The 20,500-nt window shown below is 39.8% G+C and overlaps 1 protein-coding gene across 4 annotated transcripts in view; it reads right to left on the reverse strand.

Annotated features, from left to right (window-relative positions):
- Window positions 1-3,349: 3,349 nt before the first annotated feature.
- The window catches only part of LOC122549028 (RNA-binding Raly-like protein), a 634,594-nt gene continuing 617,443 nt past the window's right edge, over window positions 3,350-20,500 (reverse strand). For all 4 annotated transcript variants that reach the window (XM_043688161.1, XM_043688162.1, XM_043688165.1 and 1 more), the window contains one exon: window positions 3,350-4,634. The gene's annotated coding sequence lies outside the window, so the exon portion shown is untranslated. The remainder of the gene's footprint in view (window positions 4,635-20,500) is intronic.

The following is a 20,500-nucleotide window of genomic DNA, read 5'->3' on the forward strand; positions in this document are numbered from 1 at the left end:
GCTCAGCACTGTCCCCATGACTTGTCCGGACTTGTCCTACCTGACTATCTCCTTTTCCACCTATCCACTCCACCCTCTCCTCCCTGACCTATCACCTTCATCCTCTCCCCCACTCACCCATTGTACTCAATGCTACTTTCTCCCCACCCGCACCCTTAAATAGCTTATCTCTCCACGCTCCAGGCTCACTGCCTTTATTCCTGATGAAGGGCTTTTGCCTGAAACATCGATTTCGAAGCTCCTTGGATGCTGCCTGAACTGCTGTGCTCTTCCAGCACCACTAATCCACAACTTGGAAGAATACAACCATAGGTTACAAATGAAAAATCAACCCACAAACCTGCCATTTTCCTGCTGAAATAATAGCTTCATCTTCAGCAAATATTTGTGACAATCTTACATTGTTTGCACTATTGTGATTTTTGTATTCTGTTGCAAAGCTTGTCATTCCTGAGGAATTGAAGCAGGCAAGACAAAATGTATTAAATTCTAGGCTATCAGTGAAGGTGTAATACCATGTTTTTACTTCATGTTCTTTTATTTAATACTCTGTCCTTATCAATACAAAAGTTCAGATGTTTAAAAACTGTGGGAACAGATCAAAAAGCCAATGAATTGAAGGATATCCTAAAGGGTTCCTCAATCATTAACCATAAGCCATCACGTTTGTGTCACCAAAAAAATCAAATTAGCACTAGTTTTCAATGATCATAAAATTATCTCAATTTCTTTTAATACAACAAATGTTTAAGCTAAACAATCATATATTTTATCCACAAATGTACTGAAATTTAAATCACGAAATGAGAATTTGCACAATAGTGATTATTCAACAGTACAGGAATTTGTAAAGAAATGTTTGCTGATTTGTAGGAAAGTCAATAGAAACACTTGTCTTCAGTCTGAATCAACTATCGGAGCAACCCCACATGTTAAAGCATTTCTATTCTTGCAAATGCAGGCAGAATAAAAACTAAAACATGGCAAGATCTTTTAAATTAGTATTGTGAGCTCCATTTCTGATCTGAAGAATCTGACAGACAATGCCATCTCGGATGTTTGTGTCTCAATAAGCCACATTAAATTGTTTGCTAATTAATGAGTAGTAGTTTATATAGGATTAGTCGGTGTTAAGTTGCATCAGTGCTGGCTATCAGTGAGGCATTTTCTCTGTCTTTCTCTATAGATTAGAAATTATTTTCACTGGTGAACACTTAAAGTGCTTTGTTAAATTCCATTCTATATTGTTTAAATGAAGGAATTAATCTATTTATACTAAGTCAGCTAATGCCTGTCATAAAAACAGAGAGAATTTGGTTTGAATGCATTAAGTCTTCCCACAAGAACATTTTTGACAATACTTTTGAACCATATCAAATATATTTTAACAGCCTGTCCTGCTTCAACTATGATTTTAAAATTTCACACCTTTCTTCATTTACTTTTCCCTTTGAAATTTACTATTATTATTTGATGTATTCAACAACAACTTTTATTTTCTCAAACACCATATTTCATGAGAATTTAAATTATTCATGAACAAGGATGATATAACATAATAGGGATGTAGCATAAGGAATTGCAATAGAATGAACAAGTGAATGAAATATATATGCAGCTCTATTTGGAGTCTGACCAGCCTTGCATATCAATGGAATCCAAAATGAGTAGTTAGCTTATCACAGCTGGTTTTTCTACAGGGGAGATGAAAATGGCTCTCATTTTCTTTTTGACAAAGCTTCCCTAACTACATCAGGGTAAATTTGAGTGAATGCAAGGGTACGTTTGTCTTTTCATCACTGTCTTCTGTTAATCTATCATTATTATCCCGACATTTCCATAGCTGCAAAATGTAACTTGTTTAGTGGATAAGTAAAAGCGAAATAAGAATTAAATTTATGTCCTGCTCATGCTAAAGACTTAAATGCCATTCTAACTTTCCTTGTATTATTGTGAGTTCTTAATAACATACCTTACATTAAAATATTATTATCCTTTCTTAATTTATAGAGTTATATAAGTTCAAGTATTCAAGCTAATTCAGGAAAATAATAGCTACTAAGATAATATATGTTGCAGGTCAAGAACAGAAAATGCTGAAAATAAAACATCATTTCGATGATTTTCTAAATTAGAAAGATATTGCACTATTTTATCAGATCAGTAATCTCATTCCCTCAGGTGCTGATCAAGCTGCTGTAAATTGTTAGCATTTTTATTCCTGTTTTTGTACCTTCAGTTTTCACTTCCTTTTTATTTCAACTACAATAAAGTATATTGCTTAATGGGAAAATTCCCATTTCCACTGGAACAAAATCTCGATTCTAATTTGTTTTGCAATATGGTGGACAGTTGCATCACCAACTAAAAAAGAACACTAGCTGCATATTATTGCCTAACGGCTAGACTTTTGCCACAGGATTTTATCGTAATCCATATACATTCACAACAAGTAACAAAAAATGCATAAAAATTGAACAAAATCTCATCTAGTGACACCCCTGTTTATCATCATAAGCAATGGTAAATCTGCATATCAGGAAACCTGGGGTGATATTCTATATGAGCCTTTATGATTAAAAGCAAATAGATATTTTTGGTTTGAATGATTTTTTTAGTTCATAAGATTTTTCTCAAAACATATCAGGATCCAGAAATCTTATGCTTAGTTTGAGAAATGCTATGTAATGATAATTTAAAACACTTTATCATGCCTTGTAGTAATTTGGGCAATGTAGCTGCAGAGTGATGTCTCAAAGTTTATTTTTAAAAATAAGTAACTTGTGTCTTTGCTTTGTTATTTTTTCACATACAACATCTTTAAATATCTGAAGGTAGCGGACAATGTCTGACATTGTTGAGATGAGAGAGGGAAAGCTGATTTGATAAATGTTTGACTTTTCCTTCAGCCATATCAAGCAATCATTGAAAGCGTAAAACATTTTCCTTATTGAAAAGATTTACTTTTCTCATGTCATTGAAAGCAACTTTTAAAATATTTTCACTAATTAATATAAAATGAAATAAAAGCAAAACTGAATGTTAGCATAAATCACTTTAAATAATCTCTATATCACATTCCTTCTGCAGTACTCAGCCTCTGCATCCACTTAGCATATTTTTGAACTTAACAGAGATGTGAAACTACGGGAGGAGTCTTCAGCAATAGGAGGGAAAAATAGATGGGACTAATGAAATAACTCCTCAGAGGCCGGTATCCAATCACCAAGTAACCCCTTATTTACATGTGGAGAATCCTTGACATTGATCCAGCTCCTTTCGAGCCAGCTCTCAGAGTGAACAGGATGTCTGACACTCCTATTGTCATCTGTCAACTAGGGCTCCCTAATTGGACCAGATTAATAGCCCAATCAGATAACTCATATTCCATGAGGTCCACCTGGCTGACCTCATTACAATCACAACAATTAACATCACAGCATAGTGTGGCACAGTGCTGGCTAAAGAAATAAAACAAAAATTCCTGCCATCACTCACTGTTATGAACTCCACTTGCTAAATCAGTTCTTTAACTTGTTTAACCTCTGTTTTAGAATTCAAAAGGATTCAGAATTCTAGGGTTAATGACTGGAAACATGTTGGGGGTGGTGTTTTCCTTTTTATTGCCATGTTACTTTCATACATAATTATTTTCTATAATTATCCCATAAGGACAATCCTAACGGGGAAGTATTGAGGAGGCAGTGAAGTGGTTCCCTGCTACAATTCCTGGACCTGCCCATTCCAAAACTGTCCTGTAAATTCTAGTTTACCTCAAGTCAGACTTTAATGATAGACATTCACATTAAATGTCTGGGATAACCTAGTCCATCTGGAGTTGAATATAATATCCCGAGATTACTCTCCATGGAACTGGACAGTAATATTGTGGAAAGTGTAAAACTAGCATTTTACCCCTTCCTGAGGGTTTCCTAATGGGCAGATTAGTTTAAAATTACTTTAGTCCTTAAATTCAATAATAATGTTTTATTAATAATATGGCCCCTGAACCTGCTTGCTATGTTTTGTTAATGCAAACATATACTTTTAAATTCACTGGCTCAATTAACTTAACTGACATTTCCCACTCAACAACAAAAAAAATTAGGTGTAATTTGTACATGATCAGTCAGATCATACAATTGCTGTAACACACGTAAAGCCAAGACCACATTACAATTTCAAACATCACTCAAACCTGAAAACAAGGTTTGACAATTAAAACATGCTGATATCAAAATAACTTTATCTCAATACTATACGAGTATAATTTCTGTTAAGATTCCTTTACAGAGCCATGTTAATTTCTCATGGGTTACCTGTAAAAGAGATACATGTGATTTTGTACATTTAAACTACTGAGAATATACGTTTAAAAAAATTCTTCCACAGTTATGGCCATGGAAATCCAACAAGCATACAAATTAGATAGAATTTAAACCCAATGAAAGTTTCTCCTATGTAGGTCACAAATGTAATCTCCAACAAAGATGACGTAACTCCCACATAAGATTGACTATCAGTCTTAATATATTGTACATCTTTTCTTCTATTGTTGCTCAAGGTAATACTTAGTTCCAGGTACCAGCCAGTCCATTGTCATTGACCACCATGACACGTTTAGTTTGTTTGAACTGCAAAATATAAAATGGACAAATGAGGACATGTTTCAGTAAAGGCGCCACTTACCAAAATAAGATTTGTGAACAAGAAAGCACAAATTTTAATGAAAACCATTAAAACAATCTTCAATGTTTTGTTCCGGTAGTGAAGTGCAGTCAAACACTTTGATTTAGATAAAGCAGTGGAAGCCACAATCTGTTACAAATATTTTGCTTGGAATGCTGGTTTCCATATCTGACAAAAAAGCTACATCTGAATGCAGACAAACTTGCTTCTCTTGGTGCAAAGCTGTTCATGTAGCTTTTTGCGTTCGGGTTAATTAGATTTAATCACTTTCTTAACAGCAACCATTTCTTCTTCTCAGAAGCATAGATAATGGGAAAAAAAAGCTCAGCATTAAAGTCTTTCTCACTGTTTTTAACCTACATGTCATCATTTGAAATAGAATAACGAGAATCTTATTGGGGCCTGAACAATGTGGGCTATGATGAGAAATGTAGCAAAATGTGGGAGAACTTCAGCAAGGCCAATTGTAACATCGGGAATTATTTTTAACTATGTTTTGGGTGATGAGGCGAGATTATCACTAAACAGTGGTAGGTTGCTTATTAGGTGGGGGGAGGGAGGATTATTGCTTGTTAACTATCTTATTAACTGCAGATGTAACCTTATTAATATGTAAATTTATATTGTTTTGCCTGTTGTCAGCAAACAGATGGCAAGAATTCTCAACAGTTAGGTCAGAGAAGGGACCTTGCACCTTCAGCTCACTACTGGCTGCAAAGGGCCTCTGTGTTGATCACCATGCAACAGTATCTCAGGACATGCTCCATGGGTGCTGGTCAAATGCACCCCAAATCCATGGACACTGGCATTTGACATGTGCCAGCCTGTAAGTACTCTCATGGCACATTGCCACTAACAGTGCATTTCTGGAATTTAATGTTGGACTTTGGGGTACAATGGTAATTATCAATGTAATGCTGCAGCAAGGATACTTTGAGCTCGGATGTATATCCTGCTCTTGGACTGGAGTAGGCTGCATGTCCAACATGTTTGTCTGCTCTTTTAGTGCTCACTCATTTTGGGCCCATCTGGTACTCATAATGTCCCTTCCTTGAATTGTCTTGCCTTTTTGCACCTTGCCTCTGAGCCTGTTGATGACAGCATGTGAGGGAATATGTTACAGGCCAGGCCCTTTCCCATGTATATGTTGTGGAGGCAGTCACTGCTCGTGCAGAGCCAACTATTTGAAAGGCTGGGCTTGGCACTCGGACTTATAAAGGCAAAAAATAATACAAAGAATAGTCCTTTGGCTCCTAACCTCCAAACACTGTCAAACTCCTCTTGTGCCTTCCATGCCAATCCATGATTTCATCTGCACCCACCTAGCTCCCATAATCCCTTATACTCTCCATGTCAACCATGCTATCTACTCACCAGTTATGGTTCCTCATTCACACCTTGTCAATGTATGCCTCCCTACCCACTCCATGGCACCTTGTATGTCAATTTATTGAAGCCACTTTCCAACTCATGCTATCCCACCTATCACCCTGTACCCTTACAATCTGCATGCTAACTCACCAAGTATCTACCTCAAGTAGTCTTTAGGACCCATGCTGAGATAAAATAAAAGTGTAATGATGACTTCACTTATTAAAAATAAACATTTTATTTATAAACAACTGATTCACTATATTGAAATTTTATAAGGCACACATTTGATGTGCAAGTAGTTTAACCAGGTAATCATGTTGTTATTAACTATGCCTGGAGCTGCTCCTGGTATGCCCTCACTTTTGTTGAGCCAGGATTGATTGTTTGGATTGATGGTAATAGTAGAGTGGGGAATATGCTGGGCCATGAGGTTTTGGAATATAGTTCTGCTAGTTCTGCTGCACAGTGCCTCAGGGATGCCCAATCTTGACTTGCTAGATCTGTTCACATGTTGTCCCACTTAGCATGGTGATCGTGCTACATAACACGATGTGTGGTATTATCAATGTAAAGTTGGGACTTTCTTTCTGAACAGACTGTGCAGTGGACGTTCTTACCAATACTGTCATGCACAGATGTATCTCAGCCAGGAAGATTGGAGATGATGAGGCAAAGTATGTTTTCCCTTCTTGTTGATTCCCTCACCATCTGCTGCAGACCCAATGAGTAGCAAAGTCCTTTAGGACTTAATTAGCTCAATCATTAGTGCTGCCGCCAAGCCACTGTTGGAGGTGGACACTGAAACCCAAACCAACATCCAGAGTATCTTCTATGCCTTTGATGCCATCAGTGCTTCCTCAAAGTGGTGCTCAACATGAAGGAGTACTGATTTATTAGATTTTTTTTAGATTACATTACAGTGTGGAAACAGGCCCTTCAGCCCCACAAGTCCACACCGGCCCGCCGAAGCGCAACCCACCCAGACCCCTACATTTACCTCTTACCTAAGACTACGGGCAACTTAGCATGGCCAATTCACCTGACCTGCACATCTTTGGACTATGGGAGGAAACCGGAGCACCCGGAGGAAACCCACGCAGACATGGGGAGAACGTGCAAACTCCACACAGTCAGTCGCCTGAGGCGGGAATTGAACCCAGGTCTCTGGCGCTGTGAGGCAGCAGTGCTAACCACTGTGCCACTGTGCCGCCCACATCAGCTGAGGGAAGATGTTACATGATAATCATCCAGTTTCTCTGTCCATGTTTCACTTAATGCTTGACTTCATTGTGTCTGCAGTCAATGTTGAGGTCTCCCAGGATAATCTCCCGATTGTGCATCTCTGCATCTACCCTTTCAGTGAGACAAGACATAACCAGAGATGGCGCTATCTGGGATGTTGTCTGTAATGTACAATTCTGTGAGTATGACAATGTCAGCCAATGCTTGAGAAATCTGGGAGATCGCTCTCCCAATTTTGGCACTAGCCTCCGCATGTTGGTAAGCAAAAACTTTTACAGGCTTGACAGGACTATATGCCATTATCGTTTCCATTGATGCCAGGTGGTCTGAATGCTTTCATTTTGTTTTTACAATTTCTAGTGATTGTTACAACTGAATGGCTTGCTAGGCCATTTCTGATGGCAGTAAGGGTCAATTACTTTGCTGCGGATCTGGAGTCACACATAGACTAGACCAGATAAAGATAGCACTTTCCTTCCTTATAGGACATTTGTGAACCAGATGGGTTTTCCACCAAGCAACGATGGTTTCTTAGACATTATTGACTTTTAAATTTCAGATTTTTAAATAAATGATTGAATTAAATTCAAATTCTACCATCTGCCATGGTCCATTCAAGGGCAAAATGTAATTGAATGTGTGGATGAATAGTTTAGCTCTAATACCACAGGCCATCACTTCCCCTAATGCTCAGTTTTAGGTTGCTAGATCTGTTTGGAGTCTGTCTTATTTAGTACAGTGGTAGTATGATGAATAGCATCTTTAATATGAATACAGGACATTGTCTCCACAAATACTTCGTAGTCATAACTCCTGTTGAAATATGCTTTGAAAATAAGCTTTACCCTCTTATTAATTTCATCACCACTTGTGACGGATGGTAAAACTATGCAAACCATAACCTGTCTCTGAAGCAGGGGTGGGGGGGGGGGGGTACCTGCGGTCTGCATAGGTTTAAGGTGGGAGAGGAACTTTTTCATGCAGAGGGTGGTGCATGTATGGAACAAGTTGCTGGACGAAGTGCTGGATATGGGAACAATTTACAACATTTAAAAGGCAGCCTATATGGCTAGGATAGGAATCTCTCACATCCGACAGGAAGAGTACATCACTCTACTAAAAGCCATTGTTGCACCTTAAGAATCTACGGATCCAGAAAATAATACTGTCTTACAGCTCTAAAAAACACTGCACCAGACTAACTTAAAATAGGACATAGAACAGTGCAGCACAGTACAGGTCCTTCAGCTCTCAATGTTGTGCTGACATTTTATCCTACTCTAAGATCAGACTAATCTACATACCCTTCTTTGTACTATCTTTCTTGTGCCTATCGAAAAGTCGCTTAAATGTCCCTAATGTATCTGATTCTACTATCACTGCTGGCAGTGTATTCCACGCACCCATAAAGAACCTACCTCTGACATCTCCCAGTTCTCAGTATCTATGTTTTATATTTTTAAAAATTTAATCAAGAAACAGATCTCAATAATCAAAACATGTAATCAAAAAAGAACCCACTCTACTCACTGTTGTAGACTAACGGCAAGATTACACTTAAAAACAATGCACTGGGCTTCTCCTGTGCTATGAGCTCTCCCACACAGGTTCTTGCAAGGTCAACTCTGAATTTCGTTGTTTGTTAATTTTTCTTTGACGCAGAGATACTTGAACTCAAAAAGCAAAGGCAGTAGCAGATTCATTGCTGTGTCAGACAGCAGTGCAGGTTTCGTTCTCTGACCATGTGGTCTCTGCCTTTGTTGGTCTTCCTCCTTATTAAAGTGCTGTTGTTTTGACCTTTCTTCTTCCAATGTTCGAAAACAATGCAACAGCTTATAAAACAGTAATTACTGCTCCTGGAATTCATTGAAATCACCACCCACACCTAAAATCACTCAAAAAAGGAGCAGCTCTTCCAGCCACAATTTTTTTCTCATTCTCCATCTTGGAATGCTGGTCGGCATGGGTGAGTTGGACTAAAGGGTCTGTATGTGCTATATAATTGTATGAATCTATGAAACAATCAACATGGCTAAAGAGGAATGTGATGTGCTTGAATTTCCAGAAGGCAGTTTGATAAGATGTGACATTAAAGGTTGCTACATCAAACAAAGCTCGTGGTGTAGGAGTAACATATTAGTATGGACAGAGGATTAGCTCGCCAACATATAGCAGAGAGGAAGACTAAATTGGTATTTTCTAGGATGGCAGTCTATAACTAGATCAAGTGGCACAGGGATCAGAGTTGAGACCTCAAGTATTTACCATCTATATCAATGTTTTAGAACGTAGAACATAGAAACGTACAGCACAGAACACGCCCTTTGGCCCACGACGTTGTGCCGAGGATAATTCCTAACCTAAAATAAAATAACCTAACCTACACACCCCTCGATTCACTGCTGTCCATGTACAAATCCAGCAATCACTTAAATGTCCCTAAGGACTCTGCTTCCACCACCACCACTGGCAATGCATTCCATGCATTCAAAACTCTCTGCGTAAAGAATGTATCTCTGATGTCTCCTCGATACCTTCCTCCTAATATCTTAAAAGTATGACCCCTTGTGCCAGTCAGTCATGCCCTGGGGAAAAGTCTCTGGCTATTGACACTATCCATGCTTCTCATTACCTTGTATACCTCAATCAGGTCACCTCTCTTCCTCCTTCTCTCCAGAGCGAAAAGTCTGAGCTTAGACAACTTCTCTTTGTAAGACAAGCTCTCCAGTCCAGGCAACATCCTGGTAAACCTTCTTTGCACTCTCTCCAAAGACTTCGAATCTTTCCTATAATAGGGCGACCAGAACTGGACACAATATTCCAAGTGTGGTATTACCAGGGTCTTGTAGAGCTGCAGCAAAACCTCACGGCGCTTAAACTTGATCCCTCTGTTAATGAAGGCCAAAACACCATATGCTTTCTTAACAACCCTATCCATTTGGGTGGCAACCTTGAGGGATCTATGCACTTGAACACCAAGATCCCTGTGTTCCATCACACTGCCAAGAATCCTGTCTTTAAATCTATATTCAGGATTCAGGTTCAACCTTCCAAAATGCATCACTTCGCATTTATCCAGGTTGAACTCCATCTGCCATTTCTCAGCCCAGTTCTGCATCTTGTCTATATTGCGTTGCAGCCTGCAATAGCTCTCGACACTATCAACAGCACCTCCAACCTTTGTGTCATCTGCAAATTTACTAACCCACCCCTCGGCCTCCTCATCCAAGTCTTTTATAAAAACTACAAAGAGCAGAGGCCCAAGAACAGAGCCCTGCGGGACCCCACTCAACACTGACCTCCTGGCAGAATACTTTCCATCTACAACCACTCTCTGTTTTCTTTCAGCCAACCAATTCTGAATCTAGACAGCCAAATTTCCCTGTATCCCATACCTCCTGACTTTATGAATGAACCTACCATGGGGAACCTTATCAAATGTCTTGCTGAAGTCCATATACACCACATCCACTGCTCCACCTTCGTCGACCTGTCTCGTCACCTCCTCAAAGAACTCAATAGGATTGTGAGGCATGACCTGCCCCTCACAAAGCCATGTTGACTGCCTTTAATCACTCTATGCTTTTCCAAATAGTCATAAATCCTATCCCTCAGAATTCTTTCCAAAACCTGGCTGACCACAGACATAAGACTGACTGGTCTGTAATTGCCAGGGATTTCCCTATTCCACTTTTTGAAAAGTGGAACAACAATCACCTCCCTCCAGTCTTCTGGTATGACTCCCATGGAGAGTGAGGAAGCAAAGATCTTCGCCAGCGGCTTAGGAACCTCCTTTCTCACTTCCCGGAGCAGCCTAGGATAAATCTGGTCTGGCCCTGGCGACTTACCAATCTTAATGTTTGCCAAAATTTCCAGCACATAAACTTCATCAGTCTTGATCTGTTCAAGCCTATTTCCCAGCTCCTTGAAGTTCTGATTCACAACAAAGTCCCTTTCCTTCGTGTTTCTTTCCCTCTCCAAGGCTATGGTAAATGTGAGGCAGTTGTGGTTACTGTAACCAAAGTATTCTCCAACCATAAGATCTGACACCTGTCCTGGCTCATTGCCAAGCACCAAATCCAAAATGGCTTCTCCCCTCATCAGCCTGTCCACATACTGAGTAAGGAAACCCTCCTGAACATACCTGACAAAAACGGCTCCATCTAAACCATCTGCATTAAGGAGGTTCCAGTCAATATTGGGAAAGTTGAAGTCACCCATAACAACAACCCTGTTACATCTGCATTTTTCCAATATCTGCTGGCCTATGAGTTCTTCAATCTCCCTCCTGATATTAGGTGGTCTGTAGAAAACTCCCAATGAGGTGACTGCTCCCTTGCTGTTCCTAACCTCCACCCATACTGACTCAGTAGAGAAACCTTCCTCAACAACCTTCATTTCTGTAGCTGTGATGCACTCTCTCATTAGCAATGCTACACCCCCTCCTCTTTCTCCACCCTCCCTGTTCTTTTTAAACATTCTAAACCCTGGAACATCTAGCAACCATTCCTGCTCCTGTGAAACCCACGTGTCCTTTATAGCCATAACATCATAGTCCCAAGTACTGATCCATGCTCTAAGTTCACCACTCTTATTTCTGGCACTCCTTGTGTTAAAGCAGACATTCTTTAACCGATCCCTTTGTTTCACCATGTGAAAAACCTTCCCGATAGATTCACAACATCCTGTCACTGCCCTATTTACAATTACCCCCCACCCCCGCCAAACTAGTTTAAACCCTCCGGAACCACATGAGCAAATTCCCCACCCAGGACATTTGTGCCCCTCCAGTTCAGGTGCAACCCATCCTTCTTGTACAGGTCCCACCTTCCCCAGAAGGCATTCCAATGGTCTAAGTATCTGAAGCCCTCCCTCCTGCAACAGCCACGTGTTACGCTGCACTCGCTGACTGATCCTCACCTCACAGTCTCGTGGCACCGGTAGCAAACCTAAGATCACTGCTCTATTCGTCCTGCTCTTCAGCTTCCAAACTAGCTCTCTGTAGTCACTTTTCAGATCCTCAATCCCTTTCCTAGCTATATCATTTGTGTCAATATGTACCACGATTTCTGGCTGCTCCCCCTCCCCCTTCAGAATCTAAATCTGATCAGCGACATCCTGGATCCTGGCATCATGCAGGCAATATACCTTCCAGGAATCCCATTCCTGATCACAAAATCTCCTGTCAATCCGTCTAACTATTGAGTCCCTTACCACTAGCGCTTTTCTATTCTCCCCCCTTCCCTTCTAAGCCACATTGCCAGGCTCAGTGCCAGAGACCTGACAAGTATGGCTTTCCCCTGGTAGGCAGTTCCCACCAGCAGTATCCAAAACGGTATACTTATTGCCGAGGGGAACGGCCACAGGGGATCCCTGCTCTATCTATTGTCATTTAATGTTTTGAACGACAGCATCAAATAAATTATGCTAAAATTATTGATAACATAAATCTGGGAAAAGGGTGTACATTGTGAAGAGGAGATGGGATATCAATAGGTTGTAAGTTAGTCAAAAGTAGAAGGATGGATTACATTATCTATTTTGGCAGCAAGGATTGTAAAGCAATATGTTATTTAAATGGTAAGCGTTTGCAGAATTCTTGAGGTACTGAGGGATGTGGGTGCCCACTGGAGAATGGCAATTCAAAAAATTAGTTTATTCTTGCAATTTCATAACAGTCCAGCAGAATCTACTTATCTCTAAGATCTAGATTTTAAAAGAATTATTATGTATACTGGTATATCTTATGTAAATCATGAGTTGGTGAAAGTTTCTATAAATGATAATTTGGGACAAAACTCAATCGGTTGGCCAATGTAGGTTAATTCAGACAAGCCAGTATGGATATATTATGGGAAAATTGTGTTTGATTATCTGGCTAGAAGTTTTGATAAAGTAACATAATAGACTGATCGGGATTATGCTATTGACCTGATATATATGGACTTTGAAGTGAGCAAAGATATTACTATGGAATGCAAGGGCAGTAGTGACATAGATATTAAATTGACCGAGTAACAGGAAACCCTTCATAATTCATGGTGGTTAATATTTGGTTTCAGATTGGAGCAAGGTTTGCAGTGGCATTCATCAAGGATTGATGCTGACACCTTTTGTTATTCTTGATCAGTATTGCTGACTGGACCTTGGTGCATAGGGCACACTTTCAAATTTTGTAGACAATACTTCATTGCTCAGATCTTTGAATATAGGAGTTGGGACATTATGTTGAGGATGTACAGGATGTTGATTAGGCCTAATCTGGAATACTGGTTGCTTAATTATAGGAAGGCTATTATTAAGCTAGAGAGGGTTCAGAAGAGATTTACCTGGGAACGGAGGGTTTGAGTTACAAGGTGAGGCTGGATAGTTTGGGACATTTTCACTGGAGCATAGGAGGTTGAGGGGTCTACATTATAGACCTTTATAAAATAATGAGAGGTACAGACAAGGTGAATGGCAGGTATCTTTTCCATAGGGTGGGGGATTTCAAGACTAGGGAGCATACTTTTAAGGTGAGTGGAGTAAGATTTTTAAAAAAGCCATGAGGCAATCTTTTACACATACAATGGTTTGTGTGTGGAATAACTTCCTGAGGAAGTGATGGATGTGGATAGACTTAAAAGTTTAAAAGACATTTAGATAGGATGTGAATAGGCAATTTTTGGAGGGATATGATCCAGTGCAGGCAGGTAGGATTAGTTTAGTTTGGGGTTATGGTCAGCATAGACTGGTTGGACCGAAGGGTCTGTTTCTGTGCTGCAATACTCTATGACTTTGTGACCTAATTGTAAATGATGATAAGGATAGTGTCTAATTTAGAACAAAACAAAAGGTTGTCTAAATGGGTGGCAGATGAAATTCAATGAGAAGTGTGGAGATAATATATAAAGGATACAATTGGTAAGGGAGTATAAGAACAGAGGGATCTGAGTGTATATATGCTTAAGTCATTGAAGGTAGCAGGACAGATTGAGAGAGCACTTAGCAAAGCATGTATAGCACTTAGGGTTTATTAGTAGAAACATAGAGTGCAAAGTATGGTGGTTATGCGAAACTTGTATCAAATAGAGGTATACTAAATCATGAGGGATTTAGAAACAATAAACAGAGAGAAACTGTTGCTTTTGATAAAGTATTGGGGAATCAATGGTTAAAGTTTCTATTTGTAATAATAATTTACCTTATAAGTTCAAGCTGTGTGCTTGCATATGTGGCAGACTAAAGATCGCAGTGGCTGTGTGAATAACAAATTAAAACATTGCAAGCGCCTTTGCCGAACCTTGGAGCTGTTCTTGTCTAATCTTCTCCCTGTCCTTAGATAGAGCTGTTTTTCTTTGGTTTAATTAACAGAATATTGTTAACCGCTTTGCTTATCTATGTGAAGAGAACTAGATATAATAACATTAAATCATATGGGCGCTGAGAAATATGTGTACTAGTCACAAACATGAGGGCTATAAAATATACTGCTTTTATGCTATAGACAGAGATCTGTCGAGAATCCACCAAGAGGAAGCCTGAGTGCTACTCTGGTGTCAACTCCAGATCTCTCGCTGGCTGAACTGAAATAAAGAGTGTGTTAAACGTGAACCTTTTGTGTGGTCCAGAACTTTGAGTCAACACCATTGGTTGAAGGATCGTGAACCACAAAACACAGATTAATGTTATTGGCAAAGGAAGCAATGGAGACAAGAAAAACACTTTCTGTTCACATGAATATGGTGAATGTAAGGTCAATCAAAGCATTTAAGAGAGCATTGGATTATGATCTGAAAGGAGGAATGTGCAGGACTACAGGGAGAAGACCAACAAGTGGCATTAGACAAATTGCTCTTCTCCAGAGTCAGCCACAGACTATGGCCTTATTAGCCTCTTTCTGTGCTGTCATAAATCTGTAATTCTGTGTTACCTCTTATTGGCTGGGACATTTTTCACTGGAATGTAGGAGGTTGAAGGGTGACCTTATGGACATTTATAAATCATGAGGGCACAGATAAGGTGGATAGCAAAGGGTCGAGGAGTTCAAAACTAGAGGGCATATTTTTAAAGCGAGAGGCAAAAGATTTAAAATGAGCTGAGGAGCAACCTTTTTACACAGAGGGTGGTTCGTATGTGAGATGAACTGCCAGAGGAAGCGGTAGATGCAGGTATAGTTACAACATTTAAAAGACACTTTGACAAGTACATGAATAACGTTATGGACCAGGCCCGACCCTCAAAACATTTTTAAGCAGGTAGCCAGACCGTAACTTTGCTATTTGTTTTTGTTAAGGGTATATTGGATGTTCCCAGAGTGAATCTGCTGGCCTGACTGCCAAGTTTTAAACAAATAGAATTTATTCACAAAGTTTTGGAATGAAGCACAAAGAACAGAAAATAGAATATTTTATCCTATCCAAACCCGATAGACTATCCCGACTTAATGATGCTGTTCCAAAGATACTTGCAACAATCCCCATAAACAGACCCCTTAGCCCAAAGATTAAAAATGACACAAAAAGCTGATAGATTTCAAGTCAGAGGACGAAGTTGAGCAGCCTTTTTCATACATTCCCTGCTGCAACTAAACCAAAAATCTCTCATCTAAATGAAGGCCAGCTACACAGCTAGCTGGCCACTCCCCTTTGATTATACCGGTCTTTTTTAAGACACGAAAGGCTTAGGCCAAAGGCATTATCTGTTAGGGGTAAACAAAAAGGCCCCAATGAACCATTCAAACTTCAGACATGATGGAACCTTGGGTTGTTTAGACTCTCTCTGAAAAATAAAACTCAGGACAATCTAACCTTGTCAGAGGAACAGGTTCACGACAATAGGAAAGGTTTGGAAAAATATTGGCCAAATGCAGGTCAGTGTGGTCGAGTTGGACCACAAGGACTGTTTCCACACTGTATGACTATGATTTTTTAATGTTTGTTAACAGACACTTGGGATAATTTAATATATCTCCATAAATACTATTCAAGTTGTTAGTGTTGCCATTTGTGGCTGATTAATTGAATCGTGATTATGCTGGAAACTTTTACTGTCCTTTTATTCTATGGGTCTGCTTTCCTCAACTAAATAATATCTGCTATTTATGTCTAAAGTATATCAAAATATATTTGCAATTCAATTTCAAAATAATTTTGACTGTGGTAAGCATTTTATGTTACTGTGGATTTTTAAATTCTGAATGAGGGATCTGGGGGATTTGGCAGAGTGTCAGGTCGGTTCCAATTGGAGTGGAGGGGACAGCAGAGGGGTGTTATTGGATCCAGGGGCAGGGGTATTAAGTCTAGGGATCCTGGTAGGAGAGACATGTAATGCCAGTCAGTGTTCCTTCTCAGATGCTTAGCTATTCTGAGATTGGCATGATCTGTCTGCTAACACATTAATTTCTGGCTTCAGAAGTCACTGCTGTGTGTAGGCTTTGGAGGTCTACATACCACACAAAAAAATTAGACAAAGTATTGGTGCCAGCTTCTCAGTCCTGCGACAGGTGTGTATGTGTGTGTGTGTGTGTGTGCGGGGGGGGGGGGGGGGGGGTGGGGGGCGGGGTTTGGGTCCTTGTGATGTCTGGTCAGGATATGGGGGTGTAAGTGGTCTGGGGAAGGTATAGTTCAGGATGTGTGAAATATTTCAGTTTAACAGTTACTCAGGGGGTCGATGATACATCCAATTGTCAAACTTTTCCTAACTAACTGTTCTACTTAATTTGATCAGAAGCATCCCCAATCTCTGATCTTACTGGAAATTTTCAGAGGGATCCAAGCAAAGAGAAATTGTCCAGAGGAAAATTCGGTTTCCTGTGCAATTCCTTCAGAGTGCACTATGATGGGGATTCCACAATGTCTCCATTCTCATTTCCTATCTATGCTATTATAATGGCTGTCTGGCAAGTGGAAAATCTGCTTCATAGTATCCTAGACTTTATTAAGATCGGTATTAAGCACAAAAGCGGGGAGGATATTGGTTAGACTCACCTGGAGTATTTTGTACAGTTTTGAGTGCCACACACTATATAAAGATGGTGAATACATTACAAGGGAGGTTTATGAGAATGGTTTCAAAGATTGGAAAGGTAATTATGAAGCTAGGTTGGAGAAGTTAGGATTGCCGTCCTTGGTAAGGAAAAGGCTCCGAAGAGGTTTGCTGGAAGTTTTCAAAATCATGAGCGATATGGATCAGATTGGACAAGGAGAATGTTATGGACCAAGTCGTACCTCCCAACAATATTTTAAGATGGTAGACAAAGAAAATGTGAAGTATCTCAGATGTAATATGACCAGTCAAACTTCTCGATCTTAAGCAAAACACAATTTAGTTAAACACTAGTTAAAATTCAACCAATGAAAAAGGAATTTATAATAACTTAACTCTCTGGCAAGGCACGGTGGCTCAGTGGTTAGCATTGCTGTCTCACAGCGCCAGGGACCCAGGTTCAATTCCCGCCTTGGGCAACTGTCTGTGTGGAGTTTGCACATTCTCCCTGTGTCTGCAGGGGTTTCCTCTGGGCGCTCCAGTTTCCTCCAAAGATGTGCAGGTTAGGTGAATTGGCCATGCTAAATTGCACGTAGTGTTCGGTGCATTAGTCAGGAGGGAATGTAGGGGAATGGGTCTGGGTGGGTTGCTCTTTGGAGGGTTGGTGTGGACTTTTTGGGCTGAAGGGCCTGTTTCCACACTGTAGTGAATCTAATCTATTGGAAACTTAACAGAATAATAGATACGATAACTAACATCCCATAAACCTCTTGTCAAAAAAAAAGGAAAATGCAGACACAAATTGTCACGTGCAGTTCTCCAATTCAGGATGAGAAAACATCAAGAGAAAATTCAGAGAGAGTAGCAGCAACAAGACATTGACTGAAGTTTCCAACTCTTTTGAGACCCCAATAGCTTCTCTTAAAACTAAATCTAAAAACTAAAAAAAACTAGAAAGCTTGGAATGTGACAGCTGGCCAAATGCAGTCTGCTTCCATTGTTCCCACTTTGAAAAAAACCCAATGCCTCTTAAGCTGTTTACTCAAATGGTCTTCAGTAGTTGACTCAGCAAGTCCTCAATAAAAAGGACAATATAACCTCTTGAAAGCCACAGCATCATCACAAGAAACTTCTGGCACTCATAAAATGATCAGTAATGATAAAGCACAGATTTAAAGTGATTTTCACAAGTAGCAAATACAATGTGAGGAAAATGTTTTCACACAATGAGTGCCTGGAAGTTTGATAGGAGATAAGTCAAATTGAGGCATATAAGAGGATGTTAAATGTTTATGTAAATAGGAATAACAGGGCATGGGAAAGGGTGGGAGCATGGCATTAGGTCATAATGTTCTGCAGATAGCTGATGCAGACACAATGGACTGCGTGTCCTTCTGCACTATAGAAATGCTGTGATTCTGTGAGTTCTTATAGCTTATCATTAACAGTAGTGATACCAAAACCTTCATGACTAATTGGAAGTTCTGCATTTATCGTGATGACATGACCAATTTACACTGACATGAAACAATGGTTTTCCACAAGGGCTTGTGCTCACAGCAGCCATATGGTATAATGCTACTGACACAGGTATAAATACAATAGAGAGCAAGTCAGATGGTCACCAGTGAACTGTACATACTGCAATGTTTCCTCTAGACATTAACCTCAATCCAGGGACAGTTTTGCCTGTTCCATTTGAAGGACAACACCTTGGGGATCTTGGGGCAAGTATTCAATGTTTCCTCCAATGGAAGGGAACTTACTCATGATTCCCATTGAAAATAGTTGGGTCTCATTCTTTAGGGGACTTTCAGCTGTTGATGCTGTATCATCAAACCAAGCCAAAAAGTAAATACTATGGGAATCTTGTCCAGAAACTCATTAGAATATCATAGAGGAGTAAGCCAGAATACTTCACATTGCAACTGTCATCCTAATTTACTCTGCTGCCAAATGCTGTCCTATCACCCGCCTGCAGAAACTTTACAGAAGTTGTTGAAGTGCAGCTAAGCACAAGTTGAGGACATGGTTAGGGATACTTATGTCCACGCTAAGTGGCTCCCAGTGCAGTCCCAATCATGTTCCATTCACCACAATGCTATTGTGCTCCAATGAAGAAAGTCACCAGCAACACTGACCTTTCAAAGAAACTTGCATTACTACTGGAAGCTTTTGACGTCATACCAGGCATTCTGAGAAACAGCAACCAATACTTGTGCGGCTGGTATCAGCTGATTTTATGGCAGGCAAAAAACTTTAAAAAGATCCACCTTATAACTGAGCTGATAACAAAAGTCCCTGGTGGAAGACAAGGCACAACACTCAGCCCAACTGAACAGGCAAAATGTGGTCACCGGTTGCATTTGGAAAATGAGCAAGGACCTGAGGTGAGACTGTAGGTGTGAAATCCATGGAACATACCACATGACCTGTTAATAACTTCTGTTGGAAAGGAACTTTATTTTCAAATCAGCATTTAGCGGTCTAAGTCTAAACTTCCAATTTTACCATAAGATTGTAGTTGTAATTGCAGAGAAAACAGGCAACTCAACAAAATAACGAATGAAAGTATTAACTTGTTAATATTGCAGTGTAATTTCACCTCATTTGAATTTAAGTAATATCAAAACATACAAAGTGCACAAAGTTCAGTTTGACACACACACAAACATATCACTCCAAATGTGAAACATTTTCATTTAGGTGAAAATCAACCATCCTTATTATAGTCAATATCAGTTCAGATTTGCAGTGAGATATTCAGCTGGAAAGCTACAATTATGCTTGTCTGTGTTTAGTTCATTTTGATGTCATGCTATTTACTTTCAATGAGCTTCAAATTCAGAGTTTTCAGAAATCTAAATGACAGTTTCTATAAATTGAGCTGCAGTTTAGGTATTGGCCTCTTCCATTCGATTGTTACATTTGGCTAGAACTGCACACTCACAATTATTTAATAGAAGATCATGGGTAATAAACACAGCCTTGCCAGAGCCAGCCCATAGCTGAAATCAGATTTTACACATTTGTAGCCAGTCAAAGACAAACCTGGACTGTGGTTCCACTTGACAACATCAGTCTAAAATCCAGGAGTGACAACGAACGTGCTCTAATCCTGAAGAGCGGTCATCATCCTGAAATATTAGACTCGTGGTGACAGAGGTGGGAAGTGGAAGCTTGGGTTTCCCCACTTGCCACAGAGTTTTAACTCTGCTGTGTGTACCCA

The sequence above is a fragment of the Chiloscyllium plagiosum genome, chromosome 4 (assembly GCF_004010195.1).
Source record: "Chiloscyllium plagiosum isolate BGI_BamShark_2017 chromosome 4, ASM401019v2, whole genome shotgun sequence".
Classification (NCBI taxonomy): Eukaryota; Metazoa; Chordata; class Chondrichthyes; order Orectolobiformes; family Hemiscylliidae; genus Chiloscyllium; species Chiloscyllium plagiosum.